Here is a 15089-nt window from a genome sequence, read left to right as displayed (position 1 = left end):
TAAATGCTTGGGACTTCCCTGGTGGTGCTGTGGTTAAGAATCCATCTGCCAGTGCAGGGACACGGGTTTGAGCCCTGGTCTGGAAAGATCCCACATGCCGCGAAGCTGCTAAGCCTGGGCGCCACACTACTGAGCCTGCGCTCTAGAGCCCGTGAGTCACAATTACTGAAGCTCACATACCTTAGAGCCTGTGCACTGCAACTACTGAGCCCACATGCTGCAACTACTGAAGCCCATGCCCTCTAGGGCCCATGTGCTGCAACTACTGAAGCCCACATGCATAGAGCCCCTGCTCTGCAACGAGAAGCCACCACAATGAGAAGCCTGCACAGTGCAACGAAGAGTAGCCCCCGCTCGCCACCACTAGAGAAAGCCCATGCGCAACAATGAAGACCCAATGCAGCCAATAAATAAATAAAATAAAATAAAATAGAATAAACAGTCGAGAATATTGGACTTTATTTAAAAAAAAAAGAGTAAATGCCTGTTGAATCGAATTAATCAGCCAAACAGTAGACAAATGAAAGTTGTGGTTAATAAGATGGGCCAGACTGAAATAGTATTCTTGTTGAGAAGCTTACTTTAATCACCTTCTTATTTTCCAGCCTTATATAATCGTGTATTAATGTGATAGAATATTTCTCATATTGAGAAAATAATAGTTTTGTATTACGCTGAATCTGCCTGGGAATAAAATAGACACCTTATCAAATTCAGTGGAGGTGTCATGAGAATTGATACCTAAGGGTTGTTGTGGGAACACATTTAAATTTTAAAAATATACAAGATTTTTGATATTGTCTCATGCCCACTATATTGTTTGGGAATAATGCAGTTTCAATTTATAGAATTGCATCATGTATTTTAGGGCTGGAGAGAAACTTGATAAGTCCTGCATTGAACCTAAAGAGGAATGCATTGCCATAAGGTGCTCATTCAAAAATCAAATAATGATGTGAATAATGTTGATCATCTCTACTGGAGGAAAAACATGCTCCACATTAAACACATTACTTATTATATATTTATTTAATAATCTTGGACTTTATTAATACAATGTTTTGTAGTATGTATGCCTTATTTCTTTTCTTCTAGTTAAATGTCTGAATTCTGAGAAATTTCAGCATGCTTTGGTGAGAGGAACAGTCATCTTATTTTCAAAAAGATGCAGGCACAGACTGTTTTTGACCAAAAGGTGTATTACTGACCAAAATTCAGCCATCTAGTCTGGAAAATAAATGAAGAATTCTGCTGCTGGTGAGATGAATACATAGGTAGAGGGAGGTGAAGAATATAAACTACTTAGCAGCCTTAAACTTTCTCTTGACTTTGATATACGTGCTGGAGAAACATCAATGTTATCATTCCCAGAGACCATTCATTTAGAAATGTAAATTAGAACAGATGGAAAAATACAGTGTTGGGAGTTACCTATCAGGAAACAAAATGGATGTGTGTGATATCTACCCACTGTCATGGTGAGGGCCCTGCATTACACTTACTGTCTAAAGCTTACTGTGCTGAAACCTTCACAGCAAAGGTTCCCGTTCCTCATAATGACCTCTAAGTGAAAGTGAATGAGGTTTAGCTACCAGGTATGTGCTTCTGGAACAACACACGAAGGGCCCTATTTTTTTTTTTTTACTTTATTTTTATATTATTTTATTTTTTGGCTGCGTTGGGACTTTGTTGCTGCATGCGGGCTTTCCCTAGTTGCGGCAAGTGGGGGCTATTCTTCATTGTGGTGCATGGGCTTTTCATTTCCCTGGCTTCTCTTGTTGCGGAGCATGGGCTCTAGGTGCACAGGCTTCAGTAGTTGTGGCTTGCAGGCTCTAGAGCACAGGCTCAGTAGTGTGGCACATGGGCTTAGTTGCTCCGCGGCATGTGGGATCTTCCCAGACCAAGGATCAAACCCATGTCCCCTGCATTGGCAGATGGATTCTTAACCGCTGCGCCACCAGAGAAGCCCACAGTGGGACCTTTTAATGTTGTTTCCAAAGCTATTTTCTTTGGAATACTGTTCTGTGAGATTTGGTAGAAAAAGAATCCCATGATCAGAATGTTTGGGAAACACTGAATATTTTATCCCCACGTTATACATTCAAAATGTATATTTTTTACATCAGACATAAAATTCCTAGAATAAACAAAAACTGAAAAAACAAAACAAAAGATCCTGCTAATTCGATTAATACAAGTTTTCCACTGAACACTTGTGAATGTTTTGGAGGCACTGGCTGATACTGAACACAGTCTTGGGAAGGTTGATCTAAGGAATTAAAATTCTGTAAATTATGAGGAAAACACTTTTAGGTGAGAAGAGATGCATATGGTAGCAGGCTTCAGTATTCTGTATTTCCATTTGGGAAATTGTTCTTATTTGATCCCTTCCACCCTTGATCCTTTTTCCTTTCAGTGGACTCTGTAGTAGGGATAAAGGGGAAAATGTCATTTACTACCCTAGAAGAGCTATTTACTCTAGTGTAAATACAGTGGAGGCTGGTAAAAGTGTGTTGATAATAAGACATATTAGCTTAGGTTCTCTTGGTAGCAAATAACAAAAACTAAATCAAAGTTGGATATGTGAAACCCAAGGGCAGAAATACAGCCAGGCTCAGGAAAGGTCTAGGAAGCAGCTATATCATTTCCAGTAATGTGATCGCCGAACTGCTTTTCAACAAAGGGCGTCTTCCTAATGAACTTCAAAATGAGCTCTGCTGCTTGTTGGAGTTAAAATATATATATATATATATATATATATATGTATATATATATATGTTTATACATATATATATGTATACACACACACACAAGCATGCATATATACATATGATACAAAGAAAGAAAACATATATAAGTAGATGTTTTGTTATTACAACATGCATGCCAGGCAGTGGTGACCATGGGAGGTCACCTCCGTGTTTCTGAGCAAGACAGCCTAACACTCATTTTTCCATTATCACTGTTGCCCGGAGTGAACTTGTCAAAGAGATACTCCACCATTCAGACTTCCAAACCCCTCCACCCCCCATCTTGCTACTCATACTTAACCATTAGTATTTGCATAATTAATGCACATAAACATTTCAGGTGAAACTGAAGACACCCTTTATTTTAATCCCTGCCCAATCCCATTCCCTTCACTTGTTCCCCAGAGGCAACTGCAATCATGATTTTCAGGCTATGGTTCTATACTTTCAGTATGCACATGCACCCACATTCACCAGGGACCCCTACCTCACCCCACCCCACCCCACCCCAGTCTACCCCCATATACCTACATTATTTATAAGGGGAAGACTGATTTTGTGTTTTCCAGGGCCCCATGGAACACCTTCTCCCTCCCACTGTGGAGATCCTGAGCTGCATATGGTTGGGGTATGGCTGTGTTCAGAAACTCCTGGATACCTGTTTTAAAACTTAAAAAATGAGAGATTTGCCCACATGAATCAACCAGAGACCTTTATTTATTTATGAACCAATAACTTTATTGGAAGAAATGGAAAAACTGGAAGAAAAAAACTTAAGTGATAAAATAAAGTCCAGGAAAAGAGAGTCCTGCCCTTGTTGCCAAAAAAAAACCAAAACCAAAACTTAAGTGAACTTCTTCTGCAAGGGCACTCTTGCTGTCTGCATGGCAGGCATGGTGACCAGGGCTCTGGTCACCCCGTGGCTCTGGGGAAGTCCAGTCCAGGCTCAGTTCTTCTTTTCGCCGTCGCCCAGGGTGAGCTTTTCAAAGAGTTACCCTGCCAGCTCGACGCCTGGGGCCCCCATCATGCTCAGGGTGGTGACATGACCCTCCAGCTGTCTGATGAGCGCCACCTACTGGCTGAGGTAGTGAGTTGCCAGGAAGTGGAGCAGGTGGGGGTCGCACTTGTCGGTGGCCAGCTGGTGCAGTGGAGCAGGCTCCGGGTCACTTGCTTCTCCAGGAACAAGGGGCACTTCATGGCCTTGAGGCCGCTCTTGCACTCGCCACTGACTGGCTTCCTGATGTCTTGGAAGTTGAGGCGGCCCCCCGCGGTGGTTCTGCAGGCGCTTCAGGCCCTGGGCCCACAGTGGCGCAGGAAGAACCGGCTGAAGTGCTTCAAGGCCACGTCGTCGCGGTGGAGGTAAAAGGCCGCGGCCAGGCACACGAAAGAGGCCTGGAGCTGCAGGGTGAAATGGCTGTTGACGGCGGCCTCGCAGTCGGCGTGGTAGCTCTGGCGCACCTGCGAGGGCGGCGTGGGCAGCGTGGTGGGTGTGAAGGCCAAGGTGAAGGCGAAGCCGCGGGGCCTGCGGTACCCGTCTCGGAGTCCCTTTCACGTGATATACCAATTTCCTTCGTCTTGGGTAAGTGCAGACTTCTCTTTTGTTTGTCAGAAAACAAAAGGCTTAGGTGTATTCTTAGAGAAAGAGCTTAACTGTGTGGATGTATTTATCCCCTCCAGCCTCATTTGTCCTTTCACTGCCACTCAGCAAGCATTTTTTTTAACCCCTCAATGATGTTGTATGGAATGAGCCACAGTGGTAGGAAATACCATTGATCTCAAATTATCTTTCATTCATTCATTCAGTAAATATTTATTGATTACTTAATATGGCCCAGGCACTGGTATGGGATTTGGGCATGTATTAGTAACAAAGAGAGACAAAGTCTGTTCCCATGAGGTTTGTATTCTAGTGGAGAAGCAGACCAAAACAAAACAAAACAAAAAATTACTGTTTTTCTCCCTTTATTGTCTCCAGTAAATACGTATAAGATATTACACATGTATATGATATTAAAAAGTCAATATTTTCTTAGAAGTTAAAGATGTTATAGTGGAAGACATAAGACCAATCTAGGTATTTATAATTAATTAATTCAACAGCCATTTCTATACAGTATTCCAAATATGTGTCAGTGTTTGACTCTGGAGACACACAGAAGAATCAGACATGGTCTCTGTTCTCAAGGTACAAGAAAGAGTGATGGACTGTTTTAAGTGCTCTCAATGATTTTAAAGTTTTTGGATAAAATAGCTGTTTTCACTTAGTTTTATTACCATGACTTTGACTAATGTACTTTTTTGGGGGGGTCCCTTTATTTCTCTTTGAATGCTCATGCTGTGCTATAATCATTGTTTATGAAGGAAGCAAAGGATCAAATATCAACTGTCACTTTGTACACTTATCTAAGCAATTTTAGAGGCATTTAATTGTTGGGTCTATAAAGAAATAGAATAATAACAATGTCTATTTGATAAGTTGATGTTAATGATAGGATCATATATTAGAGATGGAAAAGAACTACATGATCAGTTTCTCAGTGAGATAAAATTGTATTCTATGTTTGCTTAACACCAGTGTTTAGTCTTAATATAATTGCAGTCTTTCAAAAATTTCCTGGGAATAGTCCATTGTAGACTTCACTGGAAGAATCTATTTAAATAGAAGAAATCTTGATTTTGTAGAACATTTTCTCCTTGTGTCCCAAGATTATTTAATAATTAATTTATCTGGACAACTTTACTCTTCAAATATTAAAATAATACTATTGAATGGTTCTATGTGTACTAAGGGGTGATAATGGTGTTTCTCAGATTTTTTATCCCTCATCATTACTCCCTAGGTTAGAAGATAATGTTAAAATACATGTTATAACTGAGAGAAACCTAAGGTTTAAAATCTAACTGTTTTAAGGGAAATCAATAAACTAGCATGAACTGGAACCTCAAATTTCCATGAAGGAAATATACATATATCTAAACAAAAACATTGCATCCAGTTTTTCTTTAATGAGGAATGTAAAGCTAAATACAAACACAGAATGAAAAAACTTCAGAGCAGATCATGTTTTTAGAAAAATTTACAATTTTATTTTTTAAATGTATTTATTTTATTTTTTAATTTTTGGCTGCATTGGGTCTTTGTTGGATGTGGGCTTTTTCTAGTTGCAATGAGTGGGGGCTACTCTTTGTTGCAGTGCATGGGCGTCTCATTGCGATGGCCTCTCTTGTTACGGAGCATGGGCTCTAGGTGCTTGGGCTTCAGTAGTTGTGGCACATGGGCTTAGTTGCTCCGTGTCATGTGGGATCTTCCCGGACCAGGGCTCGAACGGATGTTCCCTGCACTGGCAGGTAGTTTCTTAAGCACTGTGCCACCAGGGAAGCCCCCAAAATTAAAAAAAATTAGATAATCAAATTTTATAGTTTATAACTTGGTCTGTGCTAAGATAATGTCTTTTAAAATATCAATATAGGACTATAAGATGAAGGTTTCTTTGAAATGTTTGTGGTCAGTGTTGGTATTATGTTAGGATTCTCCAGAAAAACAGAACCAATAGAAGATATATTTGTATATTATATAAAATAAGGAATTAGCTCACGTGATTATGGAGGCTGACAAGTCTCAAAATCTGCAGTTGCCGTACTTGAGACCAGGAGAGTCCATGGTGTAGGTCCAGTCCAAAGGCCAGGAGGCTCAAGACCCAGGAAATTCAAGTTGAAGGCAGGAAAAAACAATGTCCCTGCTCCAAGGCAGTCAGGCAAGAGGAGTTCCCGCTTACTCAGAGGAAGGTCAGCATTTTTATTTTATTCAGGCCTTCAAATGATTGTATGAGGCTCATCGACTTTAAGGAAAGCAATCTGCTTTACTTAGTCTACTATTTCAAATGTTAACCTCATGGAAAAACACCCTTTCAGGCACAAACAATAATATTTGACTGAATATCTGGGTACCCCCTTTGAAGTTGACATATAAAAATTAGCTATCACAGTATTATTCATGATAAATGCAGAGTCAACAAATAAAAATTCTCATGCTATAATCTGCGAAAACTGTTTTGACTTTCAGTTCCCTTCATTAATTTACAAATGTTACAGAACTAATAGTTACACAACTGACATTAGACAATAAGTTCTGACTCCATGTCAATGATTAGCTCTCATTCATTCATTCAGCATATTTCTATTGAGCACCTATTATATGACAGGTATTTTATAGGTACTAACATAAAAACTTGTTCTATAAGCTCCTCATATTTGTATTTCTTTTGTAGCTAAGTGCTAGTAAATGCTACATATAATTCCTTCTTTGAAAATTAATAGATGAAGTAGGATCAATGGTATAATCTTAAGGAAGTAGACCATAAGTAGCAGCAGTTGGTGGCTTATCTCACTCTCTGTGTTTTGTGTGTGTGTGTGTGTGTGTGTATACATACGTATAAATAAATCATTTAATGAGAGGTAGTGAAAAGTGATACATCAATATTCTATATCTCTGGGCTGTTCACTCTGCATTACCTCATTATTACAGATACTGGATTAGATTTGATTATTATTACCCATATTTTACAGATAAAGAAATTGTGAATTACAGTATGTAACATGATCAAACACAGAGCTTATAAATAGCAGAGAGTGACACTCTGAATTGGATTCCTCTCTAGGTAGTTTGGGAAGTTTGGTTGGACCATGAGCTCCATTAGAACAAAGACTGTTCAACTTGTGATGCTAAATTTCACATAGTAGGGGCTCAAAAATAGAAATTAAAATATTGAGTGGCCTATGAAAAGCTTTAGTCTCATTATTTCTCCAAATTAAAAAAATGAGTGGGAGTAGATGTTGAATATATATTTAAACTCTATTTCCTTTAGAAGGAAAAAAAATCAAAGACACCCAATGGTGATAAATTACTATTATAATTTTAATTTAATATGCATAAACATAAAACCAGGCATAGAAATTGGTATGCTTTTATAACTGTAAACCAAACAATTTGTAAATATATGCAAATACAACTATAAAACTATTAAAATTAGGAAGTTCCAATTATGCATCCGATTATGCTTTTTGTCTTAAACACAGTCCCTTGTCACTGAGAACACACTAGTTGACGAGATGCAGGTTTCCTTTCGAGTGCGCCGTGTCTGTGTCCCGACATCCGTGAAAGATCTTAGCGCTCTACCACCCTTCTTTACTGAAGACATGACATACTTTAGCTCATATGATGATTCATAATGTACTTTTGCTTTCAGGTAGTGGAAGTCATCATTCAAATATTGTCTGTCCATGTTCTTTTTTATTAGTTTGTGAAAAGTAATTCTGATGCAGTTTGTTGATTTCATGAAATACCGTTAAAAGCCTCAGTAACTTCAATAACTGAAGAGGCTGTTCAAACTGGGAATTGAGGGGGAAGAGCGCTACTGACAGAATTTTAAGGGATAACACTCTTCCCTTTGAGTTTCATTGTATTAAACTATTTTTCACCTCCCAGTCGTCACTTTAAAAGGAAATTTTAGTGTTTGCAGCTGGTAAAATGTGACTATAAGGGTGGACATGCGACAGTTGTCCTTTTTACACTAGAACATGCCAGCCTAGCAGCAGTCACACTCAGTGTGATTCAAAACACACACGCAGGCATGGACAGTGAGTTTGTGCTGCTGCATTGAGCTATAGACAGATCCAGATAATTCTGAAAATGCTTCCAGGAGTTTTTCATTTGGATGTAAACACAAGAACAGATCCATGGAATTCACCAATACAGGTAGAGAACACTGAATTAGAATGGCATGGACACACCATATATCTAGTCAATAACTATCTAGGACCTAATATATTCCAGCTTTGTGCTAAATGCTGAATGATTGCAACAGGCGTTGACTTTAATCTCATGGGCCCTAGAGTCGGTTTCAGTTCACTATGTTCACTGACAGAATGTATATGGGATGGATGTAAAATTAGATGCTAATGAGTTGATAATAGAATATGTATATATATATTGAAATATTCATATATATTCAATAATATTTTGTCTGAAATCTTTACTACTATTGTCACAGATCCAGAAATTGCTACAGACGTTCTCATACCTTTTCCTACATAGCAATTAGGTTTAGGGAAAATATTTTTGGTGGAATGGTGTTAGTCAACCTACAAATCCAGAATGTCTCGGTTGAAGGTGTAGATACTTTGTTTCACTAAAATCAAGTGTAAGTTTTTCCATACAAGTTAGGAAAAAAATGCAAAATCCTAATAAAATGTTCCTTATGATTCCATACCTTACTATACTATTAACCCAATGTGTTAATAAGCTTGTATTTAATGTAATCATTATTCTTCATAATTTGACATGAGTAATGTGCTCTCACATTTTAATTTTCTAAATTTTTTTTTTTTGTGGGACGCGGGCCTCTCACTGCTGTGGCCTCTCCCGCTGCGGAGCACAGGCTCCGGATGCACAGGCCCAGCAGCCATGGCTCACGGGCCCAGCCGCTCCGCGGCACGCGGGATCCTCCCGGACTGGGGCACGAACCCGTGTCCCCCGCAATGGCAGGCGGACTCTCAACCACTGCGCCACGAGGGAAGCCCTAATTTTCTGAACTTTTATACCATATTCTCAATGACTTATTTGCTGATTTCCTTTTTTATAAAAATATGATACCTCAACCAACCACTGTTAAACTCAGCAAAAAGCACGGTTTCCAAAGTAAATGTTTTGTAAAGTGTTTCCTGTGTATTATTCACATTTATTACTTTTCCTCTGAGCTTTTTATATTTCAGTTCATACATGAAAAATAAACAATGTCCTTTTGACTTATTTTCTTGAAGTCTTTTGCCATTTTCCAAATATATCTGAGTAGTTAAGGTCAGTTAAACCTATTTAAAGTTTCAGATTTCTAGGAAATATCTGATATTTAGTAACTTTCTGCCCAAATGATTTTAAATCTCATTTATTATAAAGTGAATTAAAAGATTGGCATACATTCTTTAAATAGAAAGATTATCAACCTGCTTTTGCTGATGTAGATGGTGCTCTTAAGTTCTGATTTCATACATGACAAACAACCCAGGATTAAAGGCTCATTAATAATCTGCCAAATACTGTCAGCTGTATGACTCAATGCTCCATTAGTAATGTAATCCCTTGATTTTCTTCTGCCAGAAAAGTGATTCTTTGAAACCATTGACAGTAATATGAATTTATACATTATATGTGTGTGTGTGTGTGTGTGTGTGTGTGTGTGTGTGTGTGTGTATCTCTTGGAAGAGAGACTGAACGCCAAGACAAAACCTTGCATTCCTTTACAGGACGTGCAATGCAGATCTATTGTGGAGTAACTGCTGGATCTGGGAAGGAAGGTGAGGCTAAAGGCAGCCCATTAGAAAGGGAAGAGGCTGTTGGAACTGGGAGTTGAGGGGAAGAGAACTACTGACAATTTTAAGGGATAACACTCTTGCCTTTGAGTGTTTGTGTGGTAGAGTCCATGGCCTAGAGTAGAAGGGGGAAGCTGTACTAGAGCAGCTTCTGGTGGCGGGAATACTATTTTCTTATACATGCAGCTATTGAAACATTGCTTAACATTGCTCAGATCTTAACTGTCAAGGACAAAAAACAGTAATGATAACTGGAAATGTCAGTTCCACATCCACAATAATCTATTCACAATTGCTTCCCTCTTTCACGAGTTCTCTATCAATTATCCACGCTTCCCCCCCCCCCCCAAATCATCACTTTTTCCTTAATCACATGTATTCCTCAGTTATGCTGTAGAGAACTGCAATTTTCCCTTCGTGGCCCTTCCCCCTTAATCCTTTTTTTTTATTTTCCACATTAACAATCCCTAATTTTTAGAAAAAAGACAATAGCATATAAATGAATCAAGGTGCAGAATTCCTCAAATTATAAAAATCAATTCCTGGAGCGTTATTGATTGGTAACTGTATTGATCACATCAATGTAAGTATTTTAATCAGTCTGTCTACAGAGAGTGCAGCTACAAGATAAAAAAACATAATCAGTTTATTCAGTTGTTACAAATGTAGGAGGGGGGAATGGAAATAGGATTAACAAGATTTTATGCAGAACCAAGAGTCCACTTCCTTTTCTTTCCAGAGACACTATTCTATAAACCATGGCATTGCTTCTCCTAGCCAGACTATGAAGCATGTTTGGTTAGATTACATTTTGAATTATACCAGTTCATTGGAGTAAATGTCTCTATGGGACACTTGGGTTTATAAAACTCTGTTTCATAGCTGGATGATGTAGAGCATCCCTCAGACTATCTTGTTGCAAAAGAATGCTGTTGGGTCAAATGAACAAGAGAAAACAGGTAATAATATAATATTAGAACTCTCTACAAAATAACATCTCAATTCACATTTTGTGCTACGTTCAGTGACATCTTAGAAAACCATTCTGTGTGTATGTATGTATGGAGTGCACAGATTCGTACGTACATATTGAGCTTTGATCACTAATGTTAATGTTCGCTAAAATTAGTACCTTACTGTGGATTGTAGTATGAATATATATGTAGTAAATTATTATAAAGAGATATGATTATTAATATAACATAGTATTCTGTATTTTATAATTAGGGTTAGAGTGGTATAATTTAAAAATAATAATAATATTGAATATTTTTGCCTACCCTTCCAATATTGGACGTTAGTTAGGTAAAGTAGACATTAGTGGAAACATGCATCTTAGCTGATTGTGTATGTATATACTCTGTCAATTTTTAATTCTTTAAAAAATACAAATGTTGTATTAGAAGCCATGGAGTGTTAGAAGTCAGCGGTGGAAAACTGAGGTTATTGATTATTTTGTGTTTTCATATCCACAATATGAAGTGATTTTGGAAGTTTTTTGCTAGCTACTAGAAAATAAGCTAAGATTTATGTTAGCTCTTTGAATGCATCTACCGAAGTTCCATCACTAGGAAAGTGAGGTCACCCTTCTTTGATTAAATCATCAAACATAACATAGTACCATTTACATGTCCTCAAAGTTTTATTACAACACAATTAATAGCCAAGATTTTAACTATTTACAAGGTCTTCTAACTATATACCAGATAGTTTGATGTGTACATGGCATGAACTACCTTATAAAATACAGCTGCCTCTTTTTATTTTCTAAATATTATAATTTATCTATATTAGTGAACTGGAGCTGTGGATCAGATGATAAGATATGCATAACTGTGTGCACTGAGTGATTGGAATGCCACTTGTTATCTTTTTTCTGGAAATGTCTATATAAGAAAATAAAAGGTACTTTAGAGAAATATGAAAAACATAGCAGCCTGATACTGTTCATTCTTACCCTTTTTGGGAATTTGAATAAGTAATTTATTCTCCCTTAACCTCAAGTTCTCTATTTAAAAAAGTGACCTTGGACTAGATCCTGTTGCAGATACTATGGTCAAATGATTTTATGCCCAGGGATTTCAGCCGTTGGCTGTGAATCAAAATCAGTTGAGGAAATTCTGATTCAGCAAGTTCGGGGTTGAACTCTGGCATATGTACAGCTGACCCTTGAACAACTTTGGGGTTAAGGGTGTGGACCCTCACACAGTCGAAAATTCAGGTATGACTTTACAATCGGCCTTCTGTATCTATGGTTGAACATCTTCATATTCAGTCAACCCCAGAGTGAGTAGTACTGTAGATTAAGTGAACCCACCCGGTTCAAGTCCGTGTGGTTCAAGGATCAACTGTACTTTTAAGAAGTGCCACAAGTGATTCTGATACTCAGCCAGGATATGGAATATTGATTCTATGCTATTTGGTGCAAAGAACAAAATGGGAATCTCTCAGTCTATATATTGATTATAACTTATCTAAATATCATACCTTACTAAGAAAAAATATCATTGGGTGTAGCAGTGGTAAAATAGCTGCAGTGTATTTCATTATAAGAGAAGATGGTTACAGTGTTACTGGTAGAAAAATGATCAGAATAGTGTATTAGTTAGGGTTCTCCAGAGAAACAGACCTAATAGGATATTTATATTATATTGGATTGTATTGGATATATAATAGGTTATTGTATTTTATATAATAGGGTAAACTATCGTATTGCGGTTGACCCTTGGGCAATATGGGTTTGAACTGTGTGGGTCCACTTATACACGGATATTTTTCAGTAAATACTGCAGTGCTACACGATTCGTGGTTGGTTGAATCTGCGGACGCAGAACCGGATCATGCAGTTTTTAACTGCACTCTAACCCCCATGTTGTCCAAGGATCAAATGTATATATGTGGGGAGGGGTGATTTCTTTTAAGGAATTGTCTATTGGCTTTGGTTTATGTGACTGTGGGGCTTGGCAAGTCAGAAATCTGCAGGGTAGGTCAGCAGGTTGGAAATTAAGGTAAACGTTCATGTTGCAGTCTTGAGTCCAAAAGCTAGAAACTCAGACAGAATTTCTGTATTTCAGTCTGGAGGCATAGTTCTTTATTCATGGGAGGACTTCAGTCTTCATTCTGAAGGCCTTCAGCTGATTGGATGACGTCCAGCACACTATGGAGGAATCATCTGCTTTTCTCAAAGTCTACTGATTTACAAATTAATCACATCTAAAATACACCTTCACAGCAGCTTCTAGACCAAAGAACCAGGCACCATAGACTAAGTTTACATGTAAAATTAACCATCATAAATGGTAAACATGAGTGAGGGCTAGCTGATGCAGGCAGAAGAATGCCGAAGTGGGTTCATTCAGAGGGAATGTGATTGGGTATCAGAGGAGGGCTGGCATATGCTGTGTGGGTGGAGGAGGCAGCAAGGTTGTGGACTACTTGAATCTGTTGGGGCTCAAAAATGGTGCCCTGAGCCAGCATGAATTCTACCACAGTAAATGTGGTAGGCAACTGAGGGTGGGCAGAGACACACAGGATGTCATACTTGAGACCAATTAGGCTTCATTTAACCAGTGAGTTTCATCACGTTGATTTTCATAGTTTATTCTCATTCCCTTGTTCATCTGTTCATTATAGAACACTCCAGTCAGAGCCTTTCAACTTTCTTGAGCATTTGTTTATTAGCTTGGTGGTGTTGGTTTTGGTTGTCAGTACAGCACTATTCATTTTTGGAGTAGTATCACTTCATACTAAGGCAGTTGTTGCCTATTGATTGAACAGGCCCATTGTAATTTCTCTGCACTCCATAGCAATATCACTTTTCTTCAACCCAGGAAGGGTTGATTGAATAAGCAAGTTGCTTCCACTTTTAGTCTTTCAGCTGCCACTTGGATACTTACCATACTTTGAATCCACTTGCCAAACTATCATGACCCTGTTATCCTGTGTGCCCACCAGTTATATACATATTATCTTTCCTTACTATCTTGCATATGCTGAATTTTGACTTTCTTCAAATTTGGTTACCTTGGATAATACCATTACTACTTTGGTTTTTAAAGCCTTTAAAAGTCTTTTGGGACTATAAAAGGCACAGGGCTCTAGAAATGGAATCCTCAGATTTTGGTGTGCATAAGATTCACCTATAGCTATATGAAATGCAGGTTCTTGGCTCCATTTCTAGAAAATTCTGATACAATTTATATGGAGAGAGGGGGTTTTGCAAATCTGCATTTTACAGGAGCTACAGTTTCTACTATGCTTAATAGCTATTCTGTGTTGATTCATCATAATGCAATGCAACTATGCACTTAAACAAAAACTAAACCTTTTTTTGAGAATATTAGATTCATCAAACAGTTGCAGAAATAGTACAGAGAGTTCTCATATACTCTTCACGCATCTTACTCTAATGTTACTATTTTACGTAGTACATATGTTAAAACTAAAAAGACAGCGGTGCATTACTTTTAGCTAAACTCCAGACTTTATTCAGATTTATCGATTTTTTTTTTTTACAATTATGTCTTTTTTCTGTTCTCGGACCTAATCAAGTATATCACATTGAATTTAGTTATAATCTCTCTTCTATGGTCTCTGACAGGTTCCCAGCCTTTCCTTGTTTCCCATGACCTTTATAATTTTGAGAAGTACTGGCCAGGCTTTTGTAGAATGGCCCTGAATTTGGCTTTGTTTGCTGTTTTTCTCATGATTAGACAGACCAGGGTTTTTGGGGTTTGGGGGAAGATTACCATAGAGGTGAAATGTCTTTCTCATCACCTTGTGTCAGTAATGACTTACTGGTGATGTTAATCTTGATCACTTGGTTAAGGTGAGGTCTGCCAGATTTCTTCACTGTGAAGTTACTATTGTTCCCTTTCCATAATCTATTTTTTGGAATCCAGCCAATACTCCTAAGAGGGAGTTTAAGCCCCATCTCCTGGAGGGAAGAGTATTTACATATGTTATTTGAAATTC

The 15089-nt window shown here is 38.1% G+C and overlaps 2 pseudogenes across 2 annotated transcripts in view; both read right to left on the bottom strand.

The window, feature by feature from the left end:
* LOC307055636 (centrosomal protein of 78 kDa-like) overlaps positions 1-15089 on the bottom strand; it is a 359743-nt pseudogene that overhangs the window by 174690 nt on the left and 169964 nt on the right. The gene's annotated exons all lie outside the window — the stretch shown is intronic.
* The window catches only part of LOC307056613 (ferritin heavy chain-like), a 35108-nt pseudogene continuing 23715 nt past the window's right edge, over positions 3697-15089 (bottom strand). Inside the window, exon 2 of the transcript in view lies at positions 3697-4295. The product of the transcript in view is annotated as a ferritin heavy chain-like (transcript). The remainder of the gene's footprint in view (positions 4296-15089) is intronic.

The sequence above is a fragment of the Hyperoodon ampullatus genome (assembly GCF_949752795.1).
Source record: "Hyperoodon ampullatus genome assembly, chromosome: 7".
NCBI classification, from domain to species: domain Eukaryota; kingdom Metazoa; phylum Chordata; class Mammalia; order Artiodactyla; family Ziphiidae; genus Hyperoodon; species Hyperoodon ampullatus.
Note: the sequence above shows the minus strand (reverse complement) of the source record. Positions and strands in the feature narration are given on the sequence as shown.